An 18,331-nucleotide genomic window follows, 5' to 3' on the forward strand; every position below is an offset into this window, starting at 1 on the left:
ACTCTTCATTCATTGCTATTATTATTTATTCATTTATTTTTATCTTCAATTCATTTTTATTATTAATTTTTAAAAATTTTTGTTTAAGTATTTTTGACATATATTTTTTATTTTTATTTTCATGACATATGTATTTATATATATATACCAAAAACACACATATACATGATTATATATATATGTATGTGTGTATATATATATATATATATACACATATATATATATATAATTCTTTAACAAACAAATGAAAATAAATCCAAGAATTAGAGGTTTTTTGTTTTGTTTCGGGGGGGTTCCTTTGTTTTTTGTTTTTTTTTGTGTGTGTGTTTTGTTTCATTTTCTGTTTTTATGTTGGGTTTTTTTTCTATTTCTTCTTGTCTTTTCTGGACAAAATAACAAGACAGAGAAATTCACCATAAAAGAAAGAGTGGGAAGTAGAACTCAAGGCCAGTGATTTAATCCACATAGACATAAGCAAGATGTCACAACAAGAATTTAAAACAACGATTATAGGGATCCCTGGGTGGCGCAGCGGTTTGGCGCCTGCCTTTGGCCCAGGGCGCGATCCTGGAGACCCGGGATCGAATCCCACATCGGGCTCCCGGTGCATGGAGCCTGCTTCTCCCTCTGCCTGTGTCTCTGCCTCTCTCTCTCTCTGTGACTATCATAAACAAATTAAAAAAAATTAAAAATAAATAAATAAATAAAAATAAAATCTTTAAAAAAAAAATAAAATAAAATAAAACAACGATTATAAGGATATTACCTGGGCTTAAAAACAGCATAGAAGATACAAGAGAATCCCTTACTGGGAGAATGCCTTACTGGTGAGTTAAAAGAACAAAAATATAAAGAAAAAAAGGATAGATGAAGTGCAGGAGTGAATCAGTGGTATAGAAGATAAAATAATAGAAAAAAATAAAGCCGAAAAGAAGAGGGAAAAAATACTAATGGACCATAGAGGTAGACTTAGGGAACTCAGCAACTTATTAAGACATGATAACATTGGTATCATGGGAATCCCAGAAGATGGAAAGAGAGAAAGGGGTAGAAGGTTTATTCTAATAAATATAGTTGAAAACGTCCTTAATCTGGGGAAAAATACAGACATCGATTCTAACAACCATGGAGAATTCCCATTAAATTCAACAAAACCCCAACATCTCAAAGGTATATCACAGTCAAATTCACAAACTATACAGAAAAGGGAAAGGATACTGAAAGCAGCAAGGGGAAACAATGCTCTTAAACTATAAGGGAACAGATTAGGCTTCCAGCAGATCTGTCCATAGAAACAAGGCAGGCCATAAGAGAATGGAAGGAAATATTCAGTATATTGAATGGGAAAATACCCAGCTAAGGATTCTTTATCCACCAAGGCTATCATTCAGAATACAAGGAGAGATAAAGTTTCTCAAACAAAAACTAAAGGAATTCATGACCACTAAACCAGTCCTGCAAGAAATTTTATAAGCAATTTTTTGGAGTGAAGAGAAAGACCAAAAGTACCAAAAACTAAAAAAAAAAAAAAAAAAGGAGAAGAGAGGTGTGGGTCTCTGGATGGCTCAGTCAGTTAAGCATCTCCTTTGGCTCAGGTCATGATCTCAGGGTCCTGGGATTGAGCCCCTCATCAGGCTCCCTGCTCAGCCCTGAGTCAGCTCCTCCCTCTCCTTCTCCCTCTGTGATCTCTCTCACAGTTTCTCAAATAAATAAATAAAATCTTAAAAATAGATAGATTATAGGTAGATAGAACCAGAGAACATCAACAGAAATACTAACTCCACAGGGAATACAGTGGCACTAAATTCACATCTTTCAATAATTACTCAGAATGTAAATGGAAACTAAATGCTCTAATCAAAAGACACAGGGTATCAGAATCAGAATATAAAAAATAATAATCCATCTATATGGTATCTACAAGAAACTAATTTTAGACCTAAAGACACTGCAGATTGAAAGTGAGGGGATGGACAACCATCTATTATGCAAATTGACATTTAAAAAATCCAAAGTAGCCATGCTTATAACAGACAAAGTAGATTTTAAAACAAAGATTATGGCAGCCCTGGTGGCTCAGCAGTTTAGTGTCGCCTTCAGCCCAGGGCCTGAACCTGGAGACCTGGGATCGAGTCCCAAAACAGGCTCCCTATATGGAGCCTGCTTCTCCCTCTGCCTGTGTCTCCGCCTCTCTCTCTCTCTCTCTCTCTCTGTTGTGTGTGTGTCTCGTGAGTAAATAAAAATAAAATCTTTAAAAGATAATCAATAAATAAATAAAGATTGTAGCAAGAGATGAAGACGTGCATTACATCATAATTAAGGAGTCTATCCATCAAGAAGATCTAACAGCTGTAAATATTGATACACCCAGCATGGGAACACCCAAATGTATAAAACAATAATAAAAACAAGAAATTCAGGGATAATAATACAACAATAGGAGGAGACTTCATCACCCCACTTACACAATGAATAGGTAATCTAAGCACAAAATCAACAGGGAAACAGTAGATTTGAATGACACACTGGATGTGATGGATTTAATGATATATTCAGAACATTTAATCCTAAAGTAGCAAAATAAACATTCCTTTTGGGTGCACATGGAACATTTTTCAGAATAGATCACATACTGGGTCACAAACCAGCCCTCAATGAGTACAAAAATATCAATATCATACCATGCATATTTTCACACTACAATGCTAAGAAATGTAAAATCAACCATAAGAAAAAATCTGAAAAGACTTCAAATACATGGAGGTTAAAGAACATCCTGCTAAAGAATGAGTGGATCAACCAGAAAATCAAATATTTAAAAAAAATACATGGAAGCAAATGAAAATGAAAACATGACAGTTCAAACCTTTGGGATGAAGCAAAGGTGGTCCTAGGTGGGAAGTACATCGCAATGCAAGCTATCCTCAAGACACAAGAAAAGTCTGAAATATGCAACCTAACTTTACACCTAAAGCAGTCCAAAACACAGCAAGTAAAGCATAAAAGTAGCAGGGGAAAAGAAATAGTAAAGATTGATAAATAGTAAGGTTGATAAATCCCTAGCAAGACTTACCAAAAAGAAAAGAGAAAGGACCCAAATAGACAAAATCATGAATGAAAGAGGAGAGATCACAACCAACACCGCAGAAATGCAAAGAGATTTGTATTGAATATGACAATACTATAAGCAATTATATGCCAACAAACTGGGCAACCTGGAAGAAATGGGAAAATTCCCAGAAACTTATAAACTAACAAAACCAAAATAGGAAGAAATAGAAAACTTTAACAGACTGACATCCAGCAAAGACATTGAATCAGTAATCAAAAATCTCCCAACAAACATAAGTCCTGGGCCAAATGACTTCAAATGAGCCAGTCATACACAGAAAAGATAATAGCTTTTCTTCTCTACTGTTCCAAAGAAACAGAATGGAAGGACAATTTCCAAACTCATTCTATGAAGTCAACATTACCATCATTCCAAACAAGAGACCACAATATCTGATGCTTCTGGGTGTAATTGCAAATAGGATTGATTCCTCAATTTCTCTTTTTTCAGTTTCATTGTTAGTGTATAGAAATGCCACTGATTTCTGGGTATTGGTTTTGTATCCTGCCACACTGCCAAATTGCGGTATGAGTTCTAGCAATCTTGGGGTGGAGGCTTTTGGGTTTTCTATGTAGAGTATCATGTCATTGGTGAAGAGGGAGAGTTTGACTTCTTTGCCAATTTGAATGCCTTTTATTTCTTTTTGTTGTCTGATTGCTGAGGCTAGGACTTCCAGTACTATGTTGAATAGCAGTGGTGAGAGCGGACATCCCTGTCTTGTTCCTGATCTTAGGGGAAAGGCTCCCAGTGCTTCCCCATTGAAAATTATATTTGCTGTGGGTTTTTCGTAGATGGCTTTTAAGATGTTGAGGAATGTTCCCTCTATCCCTACACTCTGAAGAGATTTGATCAGGAATGGATGCTGTACATTGTCAAATGCTTTCTCTGCATGTATTGAGAGGATCATATGGCTGTTTTTTCTCTTGTTGATAAGATACGTCATCTTGAATGCTTTTAGTGTTGAACCAGCCTTGCATCCTGGGGATAAATCCCACTAGGTCATGGTGAATAATCTTCTTCACGTACTTTGGATCATATTGGCTAGTATCTTGTTGAGAATTTTTGCAACCATGTTCATCAGGGATATTGGTCTATAATTTTCCTTTTTGGTGGGGTGTTTGTCTGGTTTTGGAATTAAGGTGATGCTGGCCTCATAGAACGAGTTTGGAAGTATTCAATCCCTTTCTATCTTTGGAACAGCTTTAGTAGAATAGGTATGGTTTCTTCTTTAAACGTTTGAAAGAATTCCCCAGAAGCCATTGGCCCTGGATTTTTGTCTTGGGCTGTTTTGGATGACTGCTTCAATTCCCTCCCTGCTTATTAGCCTGTTCAGGTTTTCTATTTATTCCTGTTCCAGTTTTGGCAGTTTGTGGTTTTCCAGAAAAGTGTCCATTTCTTCTACATTGCCTAATTAATTGGCGTATAGTTGATGACAACATGTTTTTATAATTGTTTGTATTTCCTTGGTATTGGTGGTGATCTCTCCTTTTTTATTCGTGAATTTATTCATTTGAGGTCTTTTCTCTTTTGTTTTTAATAAGGCTGGCTAATGGTTTATCTATCTTATTAATTCTTTCAAAGAACCAATTCCTGGTTTTGTTGATCTATTCTACGTTCTTCTGGTCTCTATTTCATTGAGTTCTGCTTTAATCTTTATTAACTCACTTCTTCTGCTGGGTGTAGGATCTATTTGCTGTTCCTTCCCCAGATCCTTTAGGTGGAAGGTTATCTTGTGTCTTTGAGGTTTCTCCAATTTTTTGAGTGATGCATGTATTGCGATGTATTTCCCTCTTAGGACTGCCTTTGCTGTATCCCAAAGATTTTGAATGGTTCTATCTCCATTTTCATTAGTTTCTTTGAATATTTTTAAATCTTCTCTAATTTCCTGGTTGACCCTTTCATCTTTTAGCATAATACACTTAAACCTCCACATGTTAGACTTTCTTCCAAATTTCTTCTTCTCATTTATTCCAAGTTTCTGAAAATATTCAGGGGATGATCTCAATCTTTTGGTATCAGTTAAGACCTCATTGGTAACCCAGTATGTGGTCTATTCTGCAGAAAGTTCCATGTGCACTTGAGAAGAATGTGTGATCCCATTTACAATTGTCCCCAAAAGCATAAGACACCTAGGAATAAGCCTAACCAAGAGGTAAAGGATATATACACTAAAAACTGCAGAATACTTCTGAAAGAAATTGAGGAAGACACAAAGAGATGGAAAAATATTCCATGCTCGTGGACTGGAAGAATAAATACTGTGAAAATGTCAATGCTACCCAGGGCAATTTACACATCCAATGCAATCCCTATCAAAATAACATGGAGTTTCTTCAGAGAGTTGGAACAAATAATTTTAAGTTGTGTGTTGAATCAGAAAAGACCCCAAGTAGCCAGGGAAAAACTGAAAAAGAAAACAGGAGCCAGGGGCATCCCGAACCCGGATATCAAGTTGTACTACAAAGCTGAGACTATCAAGACAGTATGATACTGGCACAGAAACAGACACATAGATCTTGGAACAAAACAGAGAACCCAGAAATTGGCTCTCAACTCTATGGTCAACTAATATTTGACAAAGCACGGAAGACTATCCACCAGAAAAAAAGACAATCTCTTCAATAAATGGTGCTGGGAAAATTGGACATCCAACGCAGAAGAATGAAACTAGACCATTATCTTACACATACACAAAGATAAACTCAAAATGGATGAAAGATCTAAATGTGAGGCAAGATTTCATCAAAATCCTAGAGGAGAACACAGGCAACACCGTTTTTGTACTTAGCCACAGCAACTTCTTGCAAGATAAATCTATGAAGGCAAGGAAAACAAAAGCAAAAATAAACTTTTGGGACTTAATTAAGATAAAAAACTTCTGTACAGCAAAAGAAACAGTTAACAAAACTAAAAAACCATCTACAGAATGGGAGAAGATATTTGCAAATGACCTAGTATCCAAGATCTATAAAGAACTTATTAATCAACAGCAAAGAAACAATCTAATCATGAAATGGGCAAAAGACATGAACAAAAATTTCACAGAGGAAGACACAGACATGGTCAACTGGCACATGAGGAAAACGCTCTGCATCACTTGCCATCAGGGAAATACAAATCAAACCCACAATGATATACCACCTCACACCAGTGAGAATGGTGAAATTAACAAGACAGGAAACAACAAATGCCAAAGAGGATGTGGAGAAAGGGGAACCCTCCCTCCCTCCTGTTGGTAAGAATCTGAACTGGTGTAGCTACTCTGGAAAGCAGTATGGAGGTTTCCAAAAGCTAAAAATAGAACTACCCTATGATCTAGCAATTGTATTCCTAGGTGTTTACCCAAAGATTAAACAAAGTATTAGGGATCCCTGGGTGGCGCAGTGGTTTGGCGCCTGCCTTTGGCCCAGGGCGCGATCCTGGAGACCCGGGATCGAATCCCACGTCGGGCTCCCGGTGCATGGAGCCTGCTTCTCCCTCTGCCTGTGTCTCTGCCTCTCTCTCTCTCTCTGTGACTATCATAAATAAATAAAAATGTAAAAAAAAAAAAGCAAAGTATTAGTTCAAAGGGATACATGTACCCTGATATTTATAGCAGCATTATGTACAATAGACGAATTATGGAAACAGTCTACGTGTCCAACAACTGAAGAATGGATAAAAAAAGGTGCGGTGAACACAATATACTGTGTTCAATATCGTATATTATACAATACTGTATAATATATTATTATATACAATATATTGTATAATATTATTCAATATTGTATTCCTCAATATATATACAAATATATATTACTCATCCATAGAAAAGAACATCTGGCCATCTGCAACCACATGGATGGAGCCAGAGTATTATGCTAAGTGAAATAAGTCAGATAAAGACAAAGACTATATGATTTCATTCATATATGGAATTTAAGGAACAAAGGAAATAAATGGAAAAAGAAACAGAGAGGGAAACTAAGAAACAGACTGTGGACTAAGAGAGCAAACTGATGGTTACCAGACAGGAGGGAGTGGGGGATGGGTGAATATGCAGATTAAAGAGTGAACTTGCTGTGATGAGCACTGGGTGATGTATGGAAGTGTTGAATCATTGTATTGCACACCTGAAACTAAGATTACACTGTATGTTAGCTAACTGGAACTTAATTTCTTTTTAAAAGTAAAACAAAACAAACAAACAACCTAGGGCAGTTTATATAGTGTACATGGGTCAACAAGGTGGGTGGATACTTTAAAATCTAGAGCATAATTAAAACAACTTAGGCAACTATGTTTAAATTTAGAGAAAAAAGAGATTTAGTAAATGGCGCACCAACTCTTTCAAGAAAATAGAAGCTATTCAGACTATGCACTGTAGCTGCCATTGACGGGCATACTCTGGGAGAGTTTCCACACTTCATGAATCATGGGGAGGTCAAGGAGACACCATGAGAGTGCCCAAGGTAGTGCTGAGGTGATAGGGGACTCAGGGTAGAGGAAATTTATAAAACTAGCAACACGTTACTTAGTATTTTCACAGCTGTTATGAATATAGCACTGCATACTAACTTAATACCACTCCCTACTCTTCACAATGTAACCACAAACAGATTTAAATATATCAGTATGAAACATAATGCACTGATTTACAAAAAATAAAACAAACAAAAACAAATAAATAAAAGCTCTTTGTGATCTTGTGAAGTGACCCCTAAATAAGATCCACAGAGAAAATCTATTCACAGAAGAATAGAATTTGACTCAATCAAAGTGAAAGATGTCTGGACAGAAGACACTAAAACTGAGAGCTTCATAACAAACTTGAGGAGAGACAAGAAATATCTAACCAACAAGGAGTTCTAATATTTGAAATATGCATAGATATTTTGACAATATGCAGGAAAACAAAATTAATAGAAAAAGCAGATAAAGGATGTCAACGTATAATTCACAGTATGAAGAACACAAATGGCTCAACAGTATATGAACAATGCTCACTTATTGGGAGAGAATCAAATTAAAAATAGTAACATAGTATTTTACATTCTTATACATTTTTAACAAATAGCATCTAATGGTGGAAAGAATGTGAAAAATAAAGAAACTTTAGGAATTTCTAGTAATATTTTATAAATAATTGGGGAGAAATTTTTATAATTTCTATGGAAATTAAATCCTTTTATAGCTTTCACTGAATTAAAAATCCTCCACATATACCGGTATTAGATCAATAAAGAGAAGTGTACAAGGATATTGAAAGCAACATTATTTTTGGTAACAATTATGGGTCCTTAGGGCCTAAACTACTTACATGAAGAGAAAAAATGCACGTAATGAGAATCGAACAGTTAAAAAGATGAAGTGGACTTTCACAGAGCAACGTGGACAGATGCTTACAAATTTCTGTTAAGTATAAACAAAGAATACCATCAGATTTATAAACCAATGACATTTTTACAATTCCATTTCCAACCTTTCCTACCATCAACAAACATGTAACTAATAAGCATGCTTAAGTTTAATTAGACATATTTTAAGAACACCAGAGTTTCTACATCCCCGAAGGAAAGAGGAATAGCAGTGTTGAGATCTATGGAAGAAAGAGAGGTAAAAATAGAGTAAAGGAAGGCCTGCAAAGAGACTGAAGGTGGTGGCACTGCCCAAGGAACATAGTTAATGATACTGTAATAGCTTTGTATGGTGACAAACTATAGCTACACCTAAGATGAGCATAGCATAATGTATAGACTTGTCCAATCACTATGTTGTATATCTGAAACTAAGGTAACATTGTGTGTCAATTACACTCAAATTTTTAAAAATTAATGAAAATAAATAGAAAATATAGAAACTGATCATGTTTGCTCCCAATATTGGAGAGATAGGAATAATTCACATGAAGGTCAAAATTAAAATTTTTATAAAAGGAATAAATTATATTTCCTAGTATACAGTTGTATATACATCGCATTTGAAACATCTTTCACTATAGGAAAAAAATTCTATCGGATTTTCTCTCTGAAAAATACATTGTATTTTTTCAGGAATTTTTTTTAAGTTTCTCTTGTATGTTTATCATTAAAATGTAATGCCAAAAGCCATGATATGTTAACATCAATCCATTAGATAGGATGGTTTGAGAGGGCTTATCAAACAGTTTTGTGCAGGAAGCCCATGAGAACTTCTGAATGAGCCTTTTGTACCCATACAAGGCAGTGAGCTTGTATGTGCAAAGGAGTATGAATATGGATGGACAGATGTGTGTAACACCCCTACATCCAGGAGACTATTCCTGCAGCACACACAGTCAATGTTGGGCTAGATTAACAGAGCTCCTCACTTTTAGAGAGAAAGAAAATCATTTTCTTCTCACACCTGCCTGCCTGTCTGTCCCAGGAGGACATTTTAGGCCCAAGAGTAGTGATGGGAAGAAGTTCCCAGATGGCAATGTCCTTGAGGCTCTGGAGTTATAACTATACCAGATGCCTGAGAAACTAATCAGAACTCCAGTATTGCTGGGGCCGGCCTCCTTGCTCACATCCCCTGTAGGTGCGTCTGGTAAGAGGGTGTCTGAGGAGAAATTAGACCAAGATTAGCAAGAACATGGGGGAGATCTTTGTCTTCAGTCCAGATCTGTACTTTGTTCTATTCCTGAGTCAATACAGCTGAAGTACTTTCAAAATGGGGTGGAAGAGGCTCCATCCTGTCCCAGGTCAGGAGGCACATGTGAGAACCTGTGCTCTGGGACCTTCCCTTTTGCAGTCCTCTGTCTTTTTTGGATCTTTTGCTGGGTAGTGTCAGAAATGCAGTTAATATATTCTTAAATATTGATAATCTAATATACAATGATCATTATCAATATGCATATGTTCTTAGAATTTTTCTGTATTTTCATGAATAATTTGTAAGGTATCATATGACTCAAACTTTACTATGACAATATACAATGCAAATCAATGTCTTAAATGAAGACTTTTAATTTATAAGCAAGAACTATAATTATTTCCTAATAGAGGATATTTTGGAAATTCTACTTTTTAAACATTAACTTACCTTTACTCTATTTTTAAATATAATTTTAACAATTCCTCATTCTTCTTCTTCATTCATTGTGAAAAGCTTAAAAATTTACAGATTTTATGTACTACTATTGAATTAAATCATATCTCTTTAAAAAATGGTCCTGTGGAGTTCTCAGAAATTTCACCCTAGGGCTAGAAATAAGTATCCCAAACTTCTTCAGGAGACAAAGAGAACATGCTTCTTTCTCTATGAATACTGCATGGACACTCGTGCCTGAATTTACACTTCTTCCGTTTGGCTGTATCCTCCAATTCTCATTTCAATATTTTCCCTCCTTCCATGCAATGAATTCCTAATTCCTCCCAAGAATACTCTGAATTACCTGAAGAAGAAAAGCTTCTCAGACATGATGATATTTAGAGCCCTAACTTATAAGAATTATATGTCAAAATTTTGCAGAGTAGGATCAGAGGATGCAATAAGCAAGAACAAAAGGCAAAATGCAAATGATAAAAGTGGTGATTAGAAAGAGTATTTAGATTTTAGAGGCATGAGGCATCCAACTACAAAAATGGAAAGAAGAGTTGAGTGAACATAGTGCTCAAGACAAGAGAAGGTCCTTTGGTCACCAACTGAAGACTGGACATTATTTTTCTATGGGTTTTTACCATCACGACTTCCAGCTTGTACAGCATCGCCCAATCTTTGTGAGCCAAACACCGAGACAAAGCATAACCACTAGACAGGAGGACCTGGATCATTGTATTGGAGGTAGAAGGGGAAATGGAAAGGAGATGAAAGTACATAAAAGTACATTTCATCACTCTCACACGATTGCAATGAGAATTATCAATGATTAGCTTCTTCAATGACACATATGCCTCCTCCATACATATGTGCAAGTGCACATTCTACTTTTATATTGTTCCATTCCTGAAGTCAAGAATCCCACACGTATGAAGATGTATTTGCAATTACTTGGCAGGATCCATACCACCAAATTAAAATGACTTTTTAGAGAAACATGCCAGGATATAGTATTTTTAATCTGTTATTAAAGCCAACTATAGCTGAAAATTCAGAGCAGGGGTGGCATGGAAAACTAGGAATCTGTACCTAGTCAAACTTTGTGACAGACTCTGTTACTCATTTCTGTGTGTTGTTACAGTTAAATTGTCATGTGTTATATAGGTAAGTAGTCATTAAAGAACAAAAAAACAAAAAGGAAGAAACTTATAAAGACAAATCTAGGGACTCATTGTCCCAAAGTACTTTTCAAAGTAATTTTATCCTTTCTTTTGTTGCTACAAAGACATAACATTCTCTCAAAAGCAGAACTTGAACAAATCAAAAATGTATAAATGAACCATATACCTTAGTCCTCTACACTGCTTAGTGATAGAATTATCACAACAAGATCAGAACACAAAGAATAAAGACATGAATTTACATGGCTTGATGACCTGCTAGGACTCACACAAGTTTCACCTAGGTGAAGCAAATTGTAGTGAATTTATGTGTCTTGATTCAGTAGCTAATTTTTACCCTAATTTTACAGATCACTAAAGGAAAACTGTAGAAATATATGACAGATGACAACAAATCAAAATGGGACCATATCCATTGAGATTTCAGACTTTCTCCTGAATTGTTTTGTCAGGTCTCCCGGCTGGCAACTTTCTTTCTCCCTGCCCCTCAGCCTCCTCTTCCTCCTGGCCATGGGGGCCAATGGTGTCCTCCTGATCACCATCTGGCTGGAGGCCTCTCTGCACGAGCCCATGTACTACCTACCTGCTCAGCATCCTCTCCCTATTGGACATCGTGCTCTGCCTCACTGTCATCCCCAAAGTCCTGACCATTTTCTGGTTTGATCTCAGGTCCATCAATTTCTATGCCTGCTTCATTCAGATGTACATCATGAATTGCTTCCTTGCCATGGAGTCCTGCACATTCATGGTCATGGCCTATGACCGCTATGTGGCCATCTGCCACCCACTGAGGTACCCATCCATCATCACAGAACAATTTGTAGTGAAGGCTGCCATTTTTATTTTGGCCAGGAATGCTATTTCTACAGTGCCTATTCCCATTCTATCATCCAGACTCCATTATTGTGGGGGAAATGTCATTGAGAATTGCATCTGTGCCAATATGTCTGTCTCCAAGCTCTCCTGTGATGATGTCACCATCAATCGCCTCTACCAGTTTGCTGCAGGCTGGACACTGCTAGGATCTGATCTCATCCTTATCTTCCTTTCCTACAGCCTCATACTGCGAGCTGTGCTGAGACTCAAGGCAGAGGGTGCTATGGCCAAAGCCCTGAGCACATGTGGTTCTCACTTCATCCTTATCCTCTTCTTCAGTACTATCCTTCTGGTCTTCGTGCTCACTCATGTGGCAAAGAAGAAAGTCTCCCCTGATGTGCCAGTCTTGCTCAATGTTCTCCACCATGTCATTCCTGCAGCCCTCAATCCCATTGTTTATGGAGTGAGAACTCAGGAGATCAAGCAAGGAATCCAGAGATTACTAAACAAAGGATGGTAGTGAGGACAACTGGAGCTCTGCCTTCCTAAATTAGATGATTTTGAATCAATAATGGGTGAGTGACCTGCAATTTATATCTATGAGTCATAATCTCAAACTGGGTAAATTGGATATTGTTCCTTCTTTAATAAAACTTAAGTATCATTATATGTTTCCTTTATCTCACTTCTCTTTTAACAATATCCTTAGCCTCTTTTGCTATACCCACGCATATTATCCTATTTTGACAAAATACTGGATTTCCACTGGGCAGGTTCTAAAGTGAGAAATTTATTTTTTTCCAGATAGTAAAAGTGGTTTGTTTTATTTTTTATTGGAGTTCAATCTGCCAGTATTTAGCAGAACACCAAGTGCTCATCCCACCAAGAGCCCCTCTCAGTGCCCATCACCCAGTCACCACAACACCCCGCCCACCTCTCTGTTCACTTCCCCCTGTTCATTTCCCAGAGTTAGGTGTCTCTCATGTTCATCACCCTCACTGATATTTTCACTCATTTTCTCTACTTTCCCTTTACTCCCTTTCACTAATTTTTATATTCCCCAAATGAATGAGACTATATAATGTTTGTCCTGCTCCAATTCACTTACTTCACTCCGCATAATACCCTCCAGTTCCATCCACGTCGAAGCAAATGGTGGGTATTTGTCATTTCTAATGGCAAGTAATATTCCATTGTATACATATAGCACACCTTCTTTATCCATTCATCTATTGATGGATACTGGGACTCCTTCCACAGTTTGGCTATTGTGGACATTGCTGCTATAAACATTGGGATACTGGTGTCTCAGGGTTTCTTTGCATCTGTATCTTTGTAGTAAAACCCCAGCAGTGTAATTGCTGGGTGGTAAGGCACATGTATTTTAACTGTTTGAGGAACCACCACACAGTATTCCAGAGTGGCTGCACCAGTTCACACTCCCACCCACAGTGCAAGACTGTTCCACTTTCTCTACATCTTCTCCAACATTTGTTGTTTCCTGTCTTATTAATTCTCACCATTCTCACTCCTGTGAGGTGGTATGCATTGTGGTTTTGATATGTATTTACCTGATGGCCAGTGATGTGGAGCATTTCCTCATAGGCTTCTTGGCCATGTCTCTGTCTTCCTCTGTGAAATTTCTATTCAGGAATTTTGCCCATTTCATTATTGGATTGTTTGTTTCTTTGCTGTTGAGTTTAATAAGTTCTTTGTAGATCTTGGATACTTGCCCTTTATCTGATAGGTCATTTGCAAATATCTTCTCCCATTCTCTAGGTCGTCTTTTAGTTTTGTTGAGTGTTTCTTCGGCTATGCCGATGCTTTTCATCTTGATGAAGTCCCAGTAATTCATTTTTCCTTCTGTTTCTCTTGCCTCATGTATGTATCTTGAAAGACATTGCTGTGGCCAAGTTCAAAAAGGGTTTTGCCTGTGTTCTCCTCTAGGATTTTGATGGAATCTTGTCTCACATTTAGATCTTTCTCCATTTTGAGTTTATCTTTGTGTATGGTGTAAAGAATGGTCTAGTTTCATTCTTCTGCATGTGGATGTCCAATTATCCTAGCACCATTTATTGAAGAGATTGTCTTTTTTTTCCCAGTGGATCGTCTTTCCTGCTTTGTCAAATATTAGTTGACCATAAAGTTGAGAGTCCACTTCTGGATTTTCTATTCTGTTCCACTGATAAATGTGTATGTTTTTGTGCCAGTACCACACTGTCTTGATGACCACAGCTTTGTAGTACAACCTGAAATCTGTCATTGTGATGCCCCCAGCCCTAGTTTTTTTTTTTAATATTCCCCTGGCTATTCGGGGTCATTTTTGATTCCACAAAATCTTAAGATGATTTATTCCAACTCTCTGAAGAAAGTCCATGGTATTTTGATAGGGATTGCATTAAATGTGTAAATTGCCCTGGATAACATTGACATTTTCACAATATTAATTCTTCCAGTCCATGAGCATGGAATAGTTTTCCATCTCTTTGTGTCTTCTTCAATTTCTTTCAGAAGTGTTCTGTAGTTTTTAGGGTATGGATCCTTTACCTCTTTGTTTAGGTTTATTCCTAGGTATCTTATGCTTTTGGGTGCAATTGTAAATGGGATTGACTCCTTAATTTCTCTTTCTTCAGTCTCATTGTTACTGTATAGAAACGCCACTGATTTCTGGGCATTGATTTTGTGTCCTGCCACACAACCTAATTGCTGTATGAGTTCTAGCAATCTTGGGGGTGGAGTCTAGTGTTTTCTATACACAGTATCATGTCATCTGCAAAGAGGGAGAGTTAGACTTCTTTTCCAATTTGAACGGCATTTATTTCTTTTTGTTGCCTGATTGCTGAGGCTAGGACTTCTAGTACAATGTTGAATAGCAGTGGTGAGAGTGGACATCCCTGTCTAGTTCCTGATCTTAGAGGAAAGACTCCCAGTGTTTCCCCATTGAGAATGATGTTTGCTGTGGGCTTTTCATAGATGGCTTTTAAGATGTTGAGGAATGTTCCCTCTATCCCTACACTCTGAAGAGTTTTTTATCAGGAATGGATGCTGTATGTTGTCAAATGCTTTCTCTACATCTATCAGAGGATCATATGGTTCCTATTTTTTCTCGTGCTGATATGATCAATCACATTGATTGCTTTACATGTGTTGAACCAGCCTTGCATCCTGGGGATAAATCCCAGTTGGTCATGGTGAATAATCTTCCTCATGTATTGTTGGATTCTATTGGCTAGTATCTTGATGAGAATTTTTCCATCTGTGTTCATCAGGGATATTGGTCTATAGTTCTCCTTTTTGCTGGGGTCTTTGTCTGGTTTTGGAAGTAAAGTGATTCTGGCCCCATAAAATCAGTTTGGAAGTATTCCATCTCTTTCTATCTTTCCAAACAGCTTTAGGGAGAATAGTTTCTTCTTTAAATGTTTGATAGAATTCCCCTGGGAAGCCATCTGGCCCTGGACTTTTGTGTCTTGGGAGGTTTTTGATGACTGCTTCAATTTCCTCCCTGGTTATCGGCCTGTCCTCTGTCACTTTCGGTGCCCTCTGGAACCCCAATTAAATGTAGATTTTTCTTTCTGAGGCTGTCATTTATTTCCCTTAACCTATCATCATTATATTTTGTTTTTCTCTTTTATCCTCAGCTTCCTTCTTTGCCATCAACTTGTCTTCTATGTCACTCACTGGTACTTCTACCTCATTAACCCTCCTTTTTAGGACCTCCAGCTAAAGTGAGAAATTTATGTTCCAAATGTACAGCTGTTACTGTGTCATGCCTTTACATTAGCAAATATATAAATATGAATTTTTCGGGCAGGGCTGTGTAATATGTACACATTATCATTCTTATTTCCACAAAAGGGAACATATTGGAAACAAAACAAGAGTGAATTTTGAGTCTTAAATCATGGCAAGTTGCTACTGGTTTGTCACTGGGTCTGCAACTGGATGGTCATTAGGAAATTTGCATGACAAGAGACACAGGGGTTTTGCATGGATTTCTAATTTGTGCAAAAACATAGCAATGAGTTTGATTAGATTCAAGAGATTCCTAAATTCTCCCCAGTGGGTTAGTGCTTCAGACATTGATCTTTGGATCCAAGTTGTCATAGTTTATGGTATGTACATATAGCTCTGCAAATGAGTTACAGGTTGTTCAAGGTTTGTAATATATAATCCAGTAATAATAATTTAAAATATTGAAAATATAATATCTTAACTTTGTTTTCACATTATATCGGCAGGTTCTAAGCACACTTTGTGTCCTGCTATTTCTGTTAGTTATTAAGACACAAAAATAGAATATTGTTGCTGTTAGGAGCCCAAAGTTTGGTTAGGGGAAACACCAATATGAGGATGAGGAATGGAATAAGATACCTATAGGCAGTAAGATATCTACCAATATAAGAAAGCATTAGATAGAGAGTTAAAGATCTCTACTGTAAGCCATGAACAATTACCTCAAAAAGGGTAGGTTCTTGGAAACAAAAGAAGTGGTCTCATTGTGTTTCATGTTACTCATCTGCTACCCCTGAGAACAGTGAATAATTGTTTTAGAAGATCTTTTCTGAGGGCACTTGAGTGGCCCAATCAGCTACGCCTCTGCCTTCAGCCCCGGTCCTATTTAGAGCCCAGGGATCGAGTCCTGCGCCAGTCTCCCTGATGCAGGAAAGTTTGCTTCTCCTTATCCTCTGCCCCTAACCACGGTTTGTGCTCTCTCACTCTCTCTCACTCTCTCTCTCTCTCTCAAGTAAATAATATCTTTACCCCCAAAAAGGTCCTTTCTAAATATAAGATTTTTGTGCCTCAATAACAGCTTATAAATGTGTCTCCTTGTTTGACTTTGAAAGGAAAATCTCTCAACAGTTGATCCTAATACTCTCACCAAAATCTGGGTCTTTCAGCCTTGAATGAAAGCACCTAGATTCATCCTTGGACTACTTAAGCTTTCATTCAGCAAAACTCTGTCCATTTCTTTGTCTTCTCTATCTCACAGTGAAGAATGATAAATGGGTACTTCATTCCTCTGCTCCTGGATATCACTGTGAACTACTTATTTGAAAAATAAGCATGTACTCACATAATTAAGAAGCAATGGCTAAAAGCATATAATCAACATATGAATGGGGAATAATATATTGCTCAAAAGTAAAAAAAGAATGTTCAGCGACAATTAGATTCAAACCATTGATGTCCTTTTTCATTATTATAAGAAAAAGAATTCCCCAAAATTTCATCTCCTCACACATTTCAACAAGAGAAAAATTTAGTTGCTTTAAAGTGTGCATAACACCAACAGCAAGATATTACAGGAGTGAAATGGAAGAAAACTTTTATGAATTTGTATTTTATATGTGGAGTAGCACAACATTAGTAGAAGGTTGACTTGATAATTGAAAGACACATTTTTTAAACATTACAACTGAAAACAGCAGAAATTTTCTCTAAAAAGCTCATATATTTTTTAAGATTTTATTTATTTAATCATGAGAGATACAGAGAGAGGCAGAGACACAGGCAGAAGGAGAAGCAGGCTCCATGCAGGAGCCCAGTGTGCGACCCGATCGTCCAGAATTACACCCCAAGTCTAAGGCAGAAGCTCAACCGCTGAGCCACCCAGGTGTCCCTAAAAAGCTCAGATTTTTAAGGTAATCTAGTCTCTGCTGCAACTACACTGCCATACAGAGTAAAAGAAGCCAATAGTGGGCATTAATCACATCAACATTGCAAATTTATGAGGTTAAATCAGTGGCTCAGGAAGTGATGGCAATTTTGGCCTCCAGAACACATTTGGCAATGTCTAGAAACATTTTTGCTCCTTACAACTGTGGGGGCAGAGGTGAATTTCGGCATATGGTGCTACTGACAACTAGTGAGGTAGGCCCAGGAATGCTGTTAAATAAACCCATAATAAATAAAGAACAAACTCACACACCTACAAAAAAATAATTGTCTGACCAAACTGCCTTTACAAGCTGAGAAACTCTGATCTAAATGATCCAAATTAAAAGTACAAATAGACATATGAGATTTGGAAAGAGAGGGAAAAGAAAGCCTCATCTATATGCTGTTAACAAGAAATTCACCTTCAATATAAAATCTAGGCAAGTCTTCAACAAACAGTGCTGGAATATCTGCACAGCCATCTGCAAATAAATAACTAGATAGATAGATGATAGATAGATAGATA

The 18,331-nt window shown here is 37.1% G+C and overlaps 1 pseudogene; it reads left to right on the plus strand.

The window, feature by feature from the left end:
• The first annotated feature begins 11,715 nt into the window (after positions 1-11,715).
• On the plus strand, positions 11,716-12,667 carry LOC112667921 (olfactory receptor 56A3-like; annotated as a pseudogene).
• Positions 12,668-18,331: the final 5,664 nt, after the last annotated feature.

This window comes from Canis lupus, chromosome 21, assembly GCF_003254725.2.
Source record: "Canis lupus dingo isolate Sandy chromosome 21, ASM325472v2, whole genome shotgun sequence".
Classification (NCBI taxonomy): Eukaryota; Metazoa; Chordata; class Mammalia; order Carnivora; family Canidae; genus Canis; species Canis lupus.